The sequence below is a fragment of the Linepithema humile genome, chromosome 6 (assembly GCF_040581485.1).
Source record: "Linepithema humile isolate Giens D197 chromosome 6, Lhum_UNIL_v1.0, whole genome shotgun sequence".
Lineage (NCBI taxonomy): Eukaryota > Metazoa > Arthropoda > Insecta > Hymenoptera > Formicidae > Linepithema > Linepithema humile.
This window is the reverse complement of record NC_090133.1, coordinates 24,596,178-24,609,933: the sequence shown is the minus strand read 5'-3', so window position 1 is coordinate 24,609,933 and position 13,756 is coordinate 24,596,178. Positions and strand designations below refer to the sequence as shown.

At 37.3% G+C, this 13,756-nt stretch overlaps 1 long non-coding RNA gene across 11 annotated transcripts; it reads left to right on the top strand.

The window, feature by feature from the left end:
• Positions 1–1,904: 1,904 nt before the first annotated feature.
• On the top strand, positions 1,905–13,555 carry LOC105672335 (uncharacterized). 11 transcript variants are annotated; one of them, XR_010890820.1, is made up of 7 exons: positions 1,909–2,331; positions 2,402–2,447; positions 2,924–3,608; positions 3,754–3,965; positions 4,078–4,283; positions 4,932–5,383; positions 5,675–6,936. It is a non-coding gene; the product is annotated as an uncharacterized lncRNA (long non-coding RNA). The 11 variants fall into 11 exon arrangements; XR_010890816.1 differs by lacking the exons at positions 1,909–2,331; positions 2,402–2,447 and adding exons at positions 10,774–11,059; positions 11,706–13,555 and having other exon boundaries at positions 3,594–3,608; positions 5,675–5,867; XR_010890814.1 differs by having other exon boundaries at positions 1,905–2,331; positions 2,402–3,608; positions 5,675–6,941.
• The last annotated feature ends 201 nt before the right edge of the window (positions 13,556–13,756 follow it).

Sequence of the window (13,756 nt, the reverse complement as noted above, 5' to 3'; positions counted from 1 at the left end):
GTTGTCATTCCGACCGGGACGTTATGGTCGGAGCCAAGAAAAATAGCCGGCCGATCCGGTCTCTTTATCCACCTACTCCCCTTTTTACGGCCGTTGCGCTGTATCCACCTTGGAAAAGCGTTAATGAGACTGGGCAGGTCGGTGTTGTATCCCCGCCGATCGTTCCGGATAGCGAGTACTTTAATTGGAAAAGTTTTTGGCTGTTCCGTCGTGCTCTTTGGGACGGCACTTCTTTTTTTTCCCTCCCCCTTCTCTTTCTCATCGCTAAAATAGGGGATTTATGTTCGATGGACTCGACCCAGTGGGCACATGCATTCATTCGCAGTCACCGTCGTTGACCGGCAAATTTGCGGCACGCTCGGCCGATCCTGCGAGCGCACAGGTGCGTGCACGATGCACGTTTATTGCAAAACACGACGGAATATCCGAGCGTAGGCGTAAAATCTGCATCTCAAAAAGCCAGCCGATAGGCTCGCGCGTCGCTGCACATTCGATAGACGCGTCGATGACAGGGACGACATACCGGTTCTCTGCTATAACCTGTGTGCACGGGCGATCCCGCGATCCCGATCTACTGGATGCGATAATCAGAATTACAAGTGTTCACGTGCAATCGCCAAAAATATTTCCGTGCGGTTGAATGGACGAACGTTATCTTGGGACCATACGACTCATTAGGCGTTGCCTCTGTGATAATGCGCGACGCTTTGCTTCATTGTGTACACGCCGCCTTTATAAATAGAGAAGCGGGCGAGCATACGGAGGTGCTGTTGTTTGAACAGCCGAGTATTTCACTGAATTAAGCGGCTCGGCATTACGAGTACACAAAGGATTGCTTGGGGTATAAATTACAAGAATTGGGCACCGGTGATTCGTTTGCCCTCTGTTCACGTTAATTTATGCCGACGGCGTGCAAGCGCTGAGAATATCGCTGAAATTCTACAATAAGAACTCACTTTACCGCAATGCTGTATTGTATAGAAACCGATGTGAAGAAAAGAAAAAGGAAACATTTACGTTTCCTCTTGTTTGGCAATTATGTTTTTTAATTGCGTTTCACTACTCGCATACCGTTAGTAGCTGTTGATTATATTTTATAGTGATATTTCAAGTATATGTAATAGACCATAACTACGTTTATATTTTCATGAATATTAATTTTGCAGCTGGCCGTAAATAGAATATATAATTTTTCCCTGTTTCCATTAACAAACAATGAACAATAAAAAAATTCATGTGCTCGATTTTCAAATTTCACTGCTATTTTACTGAATTATATGCATATTTTACATTATTTCAAAGAATTCCTCCAAATTGGAAAATGAATATATACTTCATGAATTTCATTTTTATCTCAAATTAATTAAGTTCATACTTTCAATGTGAAATCATTTTGATTATCGAAAATGTTTTTTTCCGCGCGTGCTTCATTGAAGCAAGATACAACAATCCATGTGAAAGTAATGAGTTTCTGCGATGCAAATTTGCAATTAAAGAAATGGCAAGTGGGGCGAATCGTGGGACGTAATGAGGATCGAGAAGAAGCGACGATAAATGGCTCTGGCGGATGGAAAGAGCTCGCTGATGCACGCCTAATATGCAAAGAACAAGCGTATCCCCGGAGAGGCTGCCTCGTTATCAGACGTTTACCGATAACTTCTCGAACTCGGATAATTTACTGCGCACACCGCACTTTGCTATTTATCAATACGTTAAGTGCAGATGAAGTGTGCGTGACTATCGGATGCGCGCGCAGTGCGGGTCACTGTATCGATTTGATATTCGTCGTATTTCTCACACAGAGAAGTGTATTTTTTTTTTTTTTAATTGCTCCAGTCATACACACACGCATGCCTGCGGTGCGTCGTCGGCAATGATTACGACAGAAAGGAATTTCATCAGCAATGATTACGTGCTTGTCTCGAATCTCGTGATTTCTGATATCGATACGCTGCGAAAAATGCTTAATAGGGAATAAAAATAAATGGATAAACTGCCGTGATAAATCACATTCGTCTTTGTGCGCTGTACTCTTTACAACTACAACTTGATGAATAATTAATACAATGTGTTAATAATTTTTGCAAGACATCAAATTTTTGCAAGTGATTTTTAAGTCAGTCGAGCGGGAATTATTAGTTAGCCTTACGCGTGTAAACTGCTTAGATTTACAGCGTATCGAAATACGTCAAACTGAAAAAAGCATCATCTTTTGCAAGTGAAATAATAAATGTAAGGTATCCATTAAAAAGTAATTTAAATAGCAATTTCCGCTGTCACGTCGCAAAGTGACGTTCAAGCAAAGCGAGGTTCGTTGAAGTTTACCGAAAGGTTCGTAAACAAGTTAGACAGAAAGGTAGAAAATATGTTGTTCATCTAGTAACGCATGTGTGTTACTCAGATATTTTATAGCATTGGAATTCTTGGAATCCTTTGCCTCTCAGAAGGTATGTTCTTATGCACATATTTGGATTGCAAATAATATGGTTTACATTGCACATATATTTAATAAAAATTAGAATAAAAGAGAGATAAGAGAAAGAAGAAAAATAAGATTATTATAACATCCGGAAGTGCTATATTAATATTGTAATTTCTTTCTTACGCTTACAGTAACTTTTATAAAAGAAATATCTTGCTATTATAAAATACGTATTACAAGCTTGTTATTTTTATTATAATATTGTAATACGTGTATTTTTTACTTTAAAATTGCAATACATTATAAAAAATTATTGTTAATTTTTACGAGATATGATGTCTCGATATATGCAATATTTTTATTCTTTTCATAACTGTTTGAAGATAACTGAATTAATTGTGATATTTCGTCGGCAAATTATTTTGTAAAAGAATAACTACCTGAGAAAAGGGGAGAGAATGATATATTTTTGTTACTAAATTTGTGGATTTTTCCGACTAGATAGAACTATCTATTGATGAAAATCGATATCGGCCTCAGGACACTACTCGGCACATGTCGGGCAAACGAACAACAGAACACGCCGCGCATATTTCAAAGCTTCGAGTATTTCTCTAACAACGCGACACGACCTGCTTTTTAACGTGGGTCATGCTTATAGTATTGCCAGCTTGTTTATCAAAAGACCTATGCATATGTGTCAAGTTATCTTAGATCAAAGAGTATGAAATAAATAAAATAGAAAGATTATGATATACTTACGTTTCAAAAAATATTTCCTTATTTTTTAATTTTCCCTTACTTTTCATAGATACTGTTATTTGAAAATGTTTTTAATAATGTACTATACGTAATGTTAATTAAAATAAATAAACACGTTTAAATTAGATTTGTAATTAAAAAAAAATGTAGAGCACTTAAAATATATGTATTTAAAAAAATTGATAACTGATATTACATTTTATACATCAATCACATGTTTATTTTCCAAAACATTTGTGAAGAGACTAACGATATGGGAATATATGGATATGCCGATTGCAGTTATTTGTCGCAGTTAGTGAGGGATCGATCGCAGTGCTTCTATTTGAAATTTGTGGTCATTGCCTTTTCATGTAAACGACTCTCACAGGATGATGGATCACTATTCATCATCGCATTTCGACTGCACGAATGGATATTATACGTTCCGTTTCATAAATATTGCTTAAATTATAATAATATTTAGAGAATTATATTGCGTATATTTATGTATTAACATAAAAAATATCTATCCTTACAAAAAGAAATCTATATTCGCTGAACAACTTACAATTTCTATTTTATTTTAGATCGCGCTGGTAATTGCATGAATAAATCGAGAGACATAATGAATAAATCGGATACAACGGCGTCTCTCGCTTGAGAGACACCGTCGTGCAAGGGTTTATTGCGCTACGCGCAATTGTATTTACACATAAAATGTAATATACGATCCTGCGAGCCTCTAATTTTGAAAGAAATATCAGATTGTCACAAAAAATTTGGCAAAATCTTTGTAAAAGTAACTTTTAAGACGAGCATCGTAATATGTCCAATATTATGTAGACATAAGATGAAAGCCGCCGCAATAAAACCTATATCTGATGTACCTGTGTATTTGTTGTTTTGCGAAGATTCGCCAATGCGTATATGGAAAGGACATCCTCGAGCTATGTAGGAAACGCTCAAATATTGAACGCTGAAAATTCTTTGGAAAGGAAGACAGAAACTTCCTTGGAAAGGAAGAGTGGTATCCGATGCGTTTGTGTTTTCGTAGCGCTGGGCGCGCTCGACTCTTCGAATACTTCTGAAATGTCTCAAAGGACCGTAAAGAAAACTTGTATGTATTGCCACTTTATAAGAGACGTATTTATTTTATCTCCGGCGTCTGATTTATGAAGACGATGACATTATGCCATTACAAACTCCCCCAAAATATTTATAACATTACATTTCCTTTAGACGTTCTGTGTTGCGTCCTTGTTCAGCAATATTGTATATACATACATATATATATATATATATATATATATACACACACAATAGTTGTAAATCAAGTATATGTACATAGGATATGTGGCAAAGGCAAACTGATACTGACAGCATGATTATCCCTAGGATTACTAAAGTCAATAATATATCCTAATTGATAGACACATAAGATTAATAAATTATTAATGGCAGAATAATTAAAAAAATGGTAGATTTTCAAACAAAACTCAATTTAAGTATTCAAATTATATGAAAAAACATTAGATAGGCCAAAAATAGTATCCAAGCAATCATTTCGAATAAATTTTTGATTATTTTGGTGAATTTTTGTATTGTTTTTTTTTTTACTATTATATGTTCAATAAAATAATTAAAATAATTAAGCTATCGGCCCGTTTTAAAATCGATCATATTAAAAAACTCTGCCACATAATTTTATATGTTCTACGTGAACGAGAAACGCGATAAGGAAAATCTTCTACTTTTCCCATTCCAGCTATACGGCTGGATAAAATACAAAGTTTAAAGATAACTGTTCCACTTCGCTCAGGGATAAGCCGGAGAGCGAAAGCAGTCGCGAATGTGTCTAATGTACGAATATCCGTAAGTGGAGCGTAACTCAAAGGGATGAATTAAGTTTTATACGCACTCGAGTGGTTACGAAATAAAAATATACATTTGCATTTCGTGGAAACGCCCCGACACAAAGATATGTTTAAAGAGTGAGTGATCCAATTCGCGGCAAGCCATCCGTTTTATCCTCTTAGGATACCCATTCCTGTCCACTCAGATCTAGCCGCCCATTTCTGATGTCAAAGACTGAGCACTGGAAAAACAGGCGCGATCCTCTGAAAGTTAAAGAGTGCAGCGGTTCGTGGGAAAAAGCGGCTGAGTGTCCCTTCATAAGACCTACGGCTGGAAGGACTGAGCGCGGTATTAGCCGCGATGGTAATTTTCTGATACGCTATTGTTTCTGCAAAAAGATTCCATTATGAGATTAATATATGCCTCTCGACGACGCCATTTCATACGCGTTTCAACCGACATCATGGCTTCCTTTGTGCTCATTTTTGTCGGTTTGATATATTTAGGATTATATCAAAAGACTGTAAATTAATTACATTACACCGTTGTAACATGACTGTTTGATTGTTATTTCGTAATAACTAATCGAAACAACAAAACTGTTATTTAAACAAATCCACGCGATTGGTCAATCTAATATTATCGCTTGCGCAGGTTTATGGACATTCATAACGATGTACGTGGCAATCGTGCGTTAATTGTGGTTTTATTGGAGAATTTACCTGCTCGCGCATATCCCAACATGCGCCAATCAAAGTGACATGATCTCTCCAATTGATATGCTATCGTATTACATACAACACGCAAATTATTGTTACACCGTGATCGCGCCATGTATGTCCCAGAGGTGGGTATTTGTTGGTATGTTGCTTTGACAATCATCCGTCGTAGTTTTCATGACGTTCTAACCAGCGTTATTATTAAATATTTGTACATCAAACAATGCATTTATTATTTAATCACATTAATCCGCATATTAGGTAAAGTATTAATAACATGTATCCATAAATGCGTCTTGTCACAACGCATGTCACAATAAATTTTCATCATTTTGACATAAACGTGTTTTTAGTTTCTGATAAAGAAAAGCGTCACTTCCTTCCATGCAAAAATTAAGGATCTTTTAGGTGTAATGCACATTTTGAAGTAAAATTCTTTTAAAAAAAAGTAATAAAATTTTTCGATTTAATATTTTAATAATAAATAATTAGATAAAGTTATCGATATATGACAATTCACATTATTGGAAAAGCTATTTGTGATACGCAAAGGAATTCTTTCTGTGTATGACAGTTTGAGACAAACATAAGAAAGATTAAAAGATTTCAATTGGCACAAATAATTAGTTGCATGAAAATAATTGTTTTAATTTCATTATATAATTACGTGACCATGACGAGTTTAGTAAAATGCGCGTGGATAATTGGTGATGCTTAAAGTAGTATATATCTGATAAAGGCTCGCGTATGTTCGTGCCACAGAACAGTACAAGAGTTAATCGACTAATTTGTGATAATCGTAGGAAATAGTTAATCAGGCTTGATTACATAGCCAATGAAATTAGACTTTGCGGAGAGATTAATCTTATCGATTATTTCGTGACGCAAATACACTAATGATGATTCGTTGATTTGTACTAATTATCTTAAAATTCTAGCATTAGACGCAATGCTGTTCAGCGTTAGACATAATATTTTTAATATTGTTCTAAAGAAAAAAAATGTGTTTTAATTATAAAACTGAATTTTTGTTTCTCAACAAATAATGTTGTTTCTCACAATAAAAGAAGTTATGTTAAACGGTATTATCCATGCTTTGAAAAAGCTTCAATTTGATAATAAATCGATTACACAAGAATGTGTCGCAAAGGCGTCACTCATATTTTTAAAGGTTTACTTTATCATCTCTTTCGTTATATCATCGAGTATATCTTGAATGATGTGATATATATAGTATGATATTTTTCGAAGTGTATTCAGCCTGTTCATGGAGAGTACTTTATTACGAGGACATAGCGGAACGGGATGTCAAAGGTGGTGCTAAAGCATCCCGCACGTCGTTGTATCATGATATCATAGCATGAGCGAATAAGAGATGCATCAGCCACTTGAGATGATCTTGACGTGCCCTGCAGGTTTAGAGAATACTTTTACGCGAGATACTGTTTCTGTCGAAAAATGCGAGGGAAGCCGCGTAATATTAGACGACTTGAATTCCTGGCGCCTCTCAAGGTCGAAAAACATCTAAAAGGCGTCTGAAAAACGTCTAGTAAATTAAGACATTTTTCAGGCATCCTTATAAATGTTCTTTGAGCGTTTATTTTATACTCTTTGCGTTTATAAACGCTCCAAGTTGTTCATAAAACATAAAGTAATCAAGGATAAAATTTTCAGAGGCGCTTTGCCTCTTTACATTTTTTTTATAACGATGTACAAATACAATTAGCGTGTAAGTAGACGAAATACTTGATGCGTGATGAAAATATTCGGAGTGGAATTACTCTCGTAGTTTCAAGTTTCGCATATAGTAAATTATCATTCTAATGAACCTTGTACTCATCGCGAAATCGGATATCATGTGTTTGTGCAAGTCTTGTTTTTGGTACAGATCCTAGTTTTGAACTTGTTTGTTCGAGACATTTATTAACGGTTCGTTACTACGTACGTGCTTCTCCTGAACTTATCCCGAAATTTGTTCTATATGGATCGTCGCTGTGTGCACCATAGAACAGCTTATTCGAGGATGCCTCTGGATTGCGACGCAAATTATGATTTCATTGTCGACAATTCCCGCGCTTTGCGCGCCACATTGGCCGGACAATAATAAATGAACTCTGACGTTCCCGTTCCCTCTCACTTTCACCCCTCTCTCTCTCTCTCTCTCTCTCTCTCTCTCTCTCTCTCTCTCTCTCTCTCTCTCTCTCTCTCTCTCTCTCTCTCTCTCTCTCTCTCCCTCTCTCTCTCTCTCTCCCTCTCTCTCTCTCACTCGTCCTGTCGACCCATATCATCGTTGTGCGCCCTTTCTCGCTTCGTTCTTATTCTATTGCTTACTCGTAATCATCTAGTTGTCAAATTTGTATCATAAATACGATGAGACTTGATAAACTCGTAACTAGTGCATTGGTTGCGAGGCGATGCATTAGCAATGCACTGTAATTTTCAATGAAACATACAAGTCTCGCGCCCGTATCTATTCTATTTCCTCCAGTTTATTAGATAAGCGTATGAGATATATTATCCCTACCGTGACACGTTAACAGAGATCGACGTAAAGAATTAAAGTCGAGAGACAAAAAGAAGTGTTGAAATTATACAAACAATTAAGAATTAAAATCTCGATACTTTCAGTTTTAAACAGTTGTGATTATAAATAACAAATCTTTTCATTTCAGTTAATTTCAAGCTTTATTTTAAGATTTTTAAAAATTTTACGTTTATATTTATTTATTTATTTTAAAAAAATTGAAAATTTGTATAAGATAATAGCTTTCTTCAAAAAACTTCAACTCGAAATTAATAGAAAAATTTGCGATTGAAAGATAATGTAGCATATATTACGAACATATACATAGGGAAATAGTAGCGCAGAACATATCGGGATCAGGCGCATTCAGTGTGGCAAGTTGCACGCGAAGAATCTTTTGCAGCAGATTCTCTAAATGGTATTCCGTTCAATACATATTGAAATCGAAATAGGGAAAGAGCATAGAGAGAGGGAGAATGAGAGATATACGTACAAAGAGCGGCGCAGACAAAGAGAAACTATTTCTATTAATAGTCATGGGTCCAAACGTTGATTACCTATCATGTAGTGTAGCGTATCTCTCTATTTGCGGTTTACTGGCTTTTAACCCTTTCGAACTTGTATTTTGTGTTGAATTGAGATGACTTTTTGAAGAAATATAACTTTTCGCTTTATATATAAATATTTAAATAAAGAAATACAAAAAAAAAATTAAAATATCTTTATATTATTTATATATAAAATGCGTTTACCGCATATTATCTTACATTTAATTTGACAAAAGAAAGATATCATTAAACAATAAATTTTATATTATTGTAGCATCCAAGTAACTCATAAATATTTACATATTTACGAAACAATTCGCAACAAATATTTACAGTATTCTTGATGTTATTATAAATAAAAACAACAGCTAGTGAATACAAGACACACAAAAAATCTGCTACGGACAGTTTCTACGCTTGAATTCAAACGAATAATAAATATGTAAAATTATAATTAAATAGTTTATCAAAGTGCATATAGCGTTAAAAATATGCATATGTTAAAAAAAACAATTTTAAGATCAAAAAGGGTATTTATGGACTTACATTCAGTTTCACATTTCAAAATTGCGGAAAAAAAAAACATACTAGCTGTGTATTCGCTTTAAACTCATAACACATATCATATCGAAAAAAGCGCTGTCCACGTTATCAGGATCATTTTACATATTGACACGAGACGGTATGTGTATAAAGTTTATTGCGTTTCACGGCAACTGGAGGTATCGCAAAATTACGTACGACACACGGGGGTTTTGCGAGTGCGAACAGACGAAGCCTCCATCCATCGTCGTATCCCTCGTAAAATCCTCACGATGCGCTCGTGTCCTGCATGCGGGATCCGGCAAGCGTATTAAGACGCGCGGTCGCAGGGTGCTCAGCCGGCCGTGGAGCCGCAAAACAATTAGATTTTCTTCGTAATGGCGTGCTGGCCAGAAACTATTAAGCTAATTCCACGGCGTAGCATAGCGCCGTGGTACTGCACCGTGTGCGGACGAAGGGCGGACGGGCTGCGGGTGTTAGTGGGAAGGAGATATCACGGGCACGGAGCGTAAACTATGGGCGGATATGTGGCGACAGCGGGACGGGAGGAAAGCTTACGGCCGGGCAACAAAGTTAGAATCTGATATGACCCGATCTAATTTCACGATAGGATGCAAGTTCCGGCAATCATTATCGTGTTATATCGCGAATGGTCGACGGCGCGTAGTTCACCCTTCATTTCGTATGGTAACCAATTTGCAACTTATCTAAATTTGTCGTCAACATGTATCTCGTTTCGACAGATTGCTCCGTTTTGATTTATTTTCCGTGATTTACGTGATGTGGACTTCCGTCCTCAGGATCTTCTCTCTCTCTCTCTCTCTCTCTCGCACATTAGAGTTAAAAAAATATTAACAGATTTTTCAATTTGATTGCTAATTGCCATAAAATTCTTAACAGCATGTTATAATAAAATGTACGTGACCTGTCCAGTTAATTTCTTTTAAATTGCAAAATATGATTAATTAAGAAATACGGTTTCTTGTTAAAATAATATTAGAAAAGGTATACATAGCATAAACGGTCGCGGAAATCGGGAAACTCTTCTATCGACTAACTTAATTCGATCGACCTTTTTAATAGTCAGATCGCATGTTTGCATTTTTGTGAATCGTATTTGAAGAATATAATGGAAATTTAGTAACAGAGAAATTACGTAACGGTAGTTGCAATATTTAGAATCGTTGAGGAAATTTATAAACTCTCCTTCTCACGCTCTTTCTCTCTCATTCACTCAGTAGACTGCAATGTATCGAAGTACTAAGAAAACCTTCTAAATGTGTTCAAATACTTTTCTACCTCGCGCTTTTGCTCGTCTCGGTGCGTTTTATTTTGCGCTTCTCAGTTCGCCGTCGTTTGCGGTAACTTTTGCCGTCTCACCTTGCCTCACCTGGAAAACCCGTCGGAATTGAATTACAGGTAACGACGATCTGAGAACTAATGGACTTTCCGGAGCGGGATAAGCCACCGAGAGGTGAAGCGCCGCGCGAGAGGAGCGGAGGGGAAAAAAAGGAACTGGCAAGCACGGAGGCGCGAAATGTTATCGGGCATCAACGAGCGTTCGATCGATTCGTCGTCTCGCGGCGTTGGTTCCCTTCAGCGTCGTCGAACTTCCGTTCCTCCCCGCTGCCGTGGAGTGCGAGGGCGAAAATTGAGTTACGATGTCACCGCTACCCTCCCGAAAGTCGCTCGATATGGAAACGAGGTGAGACTCGACGCCGACCGCGAAACCGGCGTCGCATCCCTCCGCTTGCAGAAACTCCATCCTCGAGCTTCGACCGCCGCGGTTCTTCTTCGCTTTAAGAGATAAAGCTCTTTTTCAGGATTTCCGCGCTCTTTGCACAAGACCGACGTCACGTATCGTTTGCTAACCGGCGGTCAGAGGTTGATCCCTTGACGTGAGTCCTGAGAGCGGATAGTGTGTACAAAATCTCAACGTTTATACTTTCGCCGGCACGTTCTCCGCTAAAACTGCGGCATTTTTCGCGGATATTCAACAGATGGGAACAGCTCGTTTTTGGCGCCGGGCGAAGCCCGAGGGGATTTCTGCGGTCGGATTACGATATCTAGCTGAATAAATGGCTAAATGATATCGCCAGTAGCGTATATCCCGCCATTTCTTAAGTCCCTTTCGTGCCGGAACGTTTCTTTCCCCGAGGATAAACGGCCGTTGTTGAAAAAGAATTTATTCTTACATTGAAATCAGTTGTAATGTAAATTAATCGTTAGAAATTCAAAGAAGCAATATGATTCCGCGCTTTGAAGATAAAAGAAGAAATATCCATTTCTTTGATCAAATACTATAATAGAATAAAATCGTCCTATTAATGATGCCCGATTTTGCATTGAAGGCGAGAGGCGGAAGAAGAGCGGTGTAAAAAAAAAAGAGCTGACGGAAAGCGGAGGAAAATCGAAGGGACTTTCTCTTGTTTCTTCAGGCCAAGGCTGCTTCCGTTTCAACCCTCTCAATTAATTCGGATCTTAGTTGGTGAGCGACGTGAAGGATAGTGGTCGTTGGAAAATGAGGAACTCAATTATTTCGCCGGGGGTTTGCATTGTATCCGGTACACGACGCGACCCCCGCCGTCGACTTTTCGATCTCATCGTCGAGCCAGCGCAGTAGACGCCCTTCGTTAGTTCAACGTTAATAGCATTGTGCAAAAACCATTACCGCGTAGTTTCGCGGCCGATTCTAAGCGAAAGCATTGAATGAAAGCATAATGCACGGTGCTGTATCCAGCGGTGATTGAATGAACGACAAAGGCAGGCCAAGGGTGTAGGTATATAGCGACGGAGACGGAGGGGAAATAGTGGACGCGGTCGTATGGCATCGCGCAGTTTTCCCGCACCATTGCCTCTGATTTGACAATTTTGATCCTACGTCGTTTAAGCGGACAAATATATCCACGAAAATTGAAAATCCTGGAAGCTTGGAGAAGGCCGCCGGCTGCATGCGGAGAGAGAGAGAGAGAGAGAAGAAGAGAGGTGGATCTACAGCAAGATTCTGAGAGAGCGCGAGAAGGAGACACGCGTTGACGGACGCAAAAAAGAAGAGGAAAAACGCGGGACGAACTGAAGGAGGATATTACAAACTCAAGAAGCGAACCGGCAGTATATATGTACGTACCAGCACGACCTCACGTAGCCCGGCAATCGTTGTAGCGTGCTGAATCAGCTATTTCTACGTGGACACGCCTGATTGGATGCGGTAAAATGACATCGAAACGTTTGAACGCCATCCACTTGACAATAATCAAGAACTATAATAATCTTAACTCTCGATTAAAAGCTTTTGTCTCTCCTTTTCGTTTCATCTTGGCGATAATGCACGTTTGTGATAACGTTCGCTGTTTTTACGACGAAAAAATAGAATCGGGTTAAAACTGAGTTATTCAAATGTAAGTACGAAAAAAGCTTGTTCTTTAATATTTAATGAATTTTAATATTCAGTAAATATGTAACCAAAAGTAACTGCGTGACTTTAGGTATATAATTCATGGACAACATTTATAAAAAAAAAATTTACACTTTGATGGAAAATGCAGAAGTTAGTAGAGAAAATTTGCATTGCAGATATTAATTTCATGTCCAATTTAGATGTTTAAATTAGCTATAATATGTTTAGCAAAAATCGGATAGTACGATTAAAATGTTTTTGTGTAATTGATGATATACCGATTAGGTTCACTAATTAAGCCGTCTCTGGTAAATTGATTTACGAATGTTATTTGCTGCTTAATTAATCGCTTGGACGGCTATAATACCTCGAATATGAGATTAATATCTGAATGCATGATTACATTGATATTGTGATTATACGAGCACGATCAATGAGAAGCACACAATACGTTCGAGAACTATGAGGGAGGGGCGAAACAGGGAAAGAAAATGTTAAGCCAACATACCCAAATAAATACGCATAGTTTTCATGTAAAACTCATTAATAATACGTCAGATAAATGATAGCTTTTTATCCCTGTTGATTTGCAATACATAGACAACATTGAATGGAAGATGTTATCGATAAAGTAAATTAACCAAGATATATAGAACAGTTACGTCGTTCAATATGATTTACATAGAATAATTTTCCATACTGTCGAGCGTGACGGTGTCACTGATCAGTTATTAATTATGCACAGTTATGTAAAAAAAATATAATGCTGATTTGTTAATAAAATTCGATTAATGACCAACAAAATTAGCAGAGCATTAGTCAAAATCTTGTCAAATTAGTAGTTATTACATTGAAATAATTATGTGTCAAACATGATTTCCTGTATTTAGTATTTGAATAATATAATGCCACATCACCAACAGAAGCACATGATGTGATTGTCATAAAAAATTACTCTGACTCCAATATTATATATTGGATATTGATTATTTCAACAACCACATT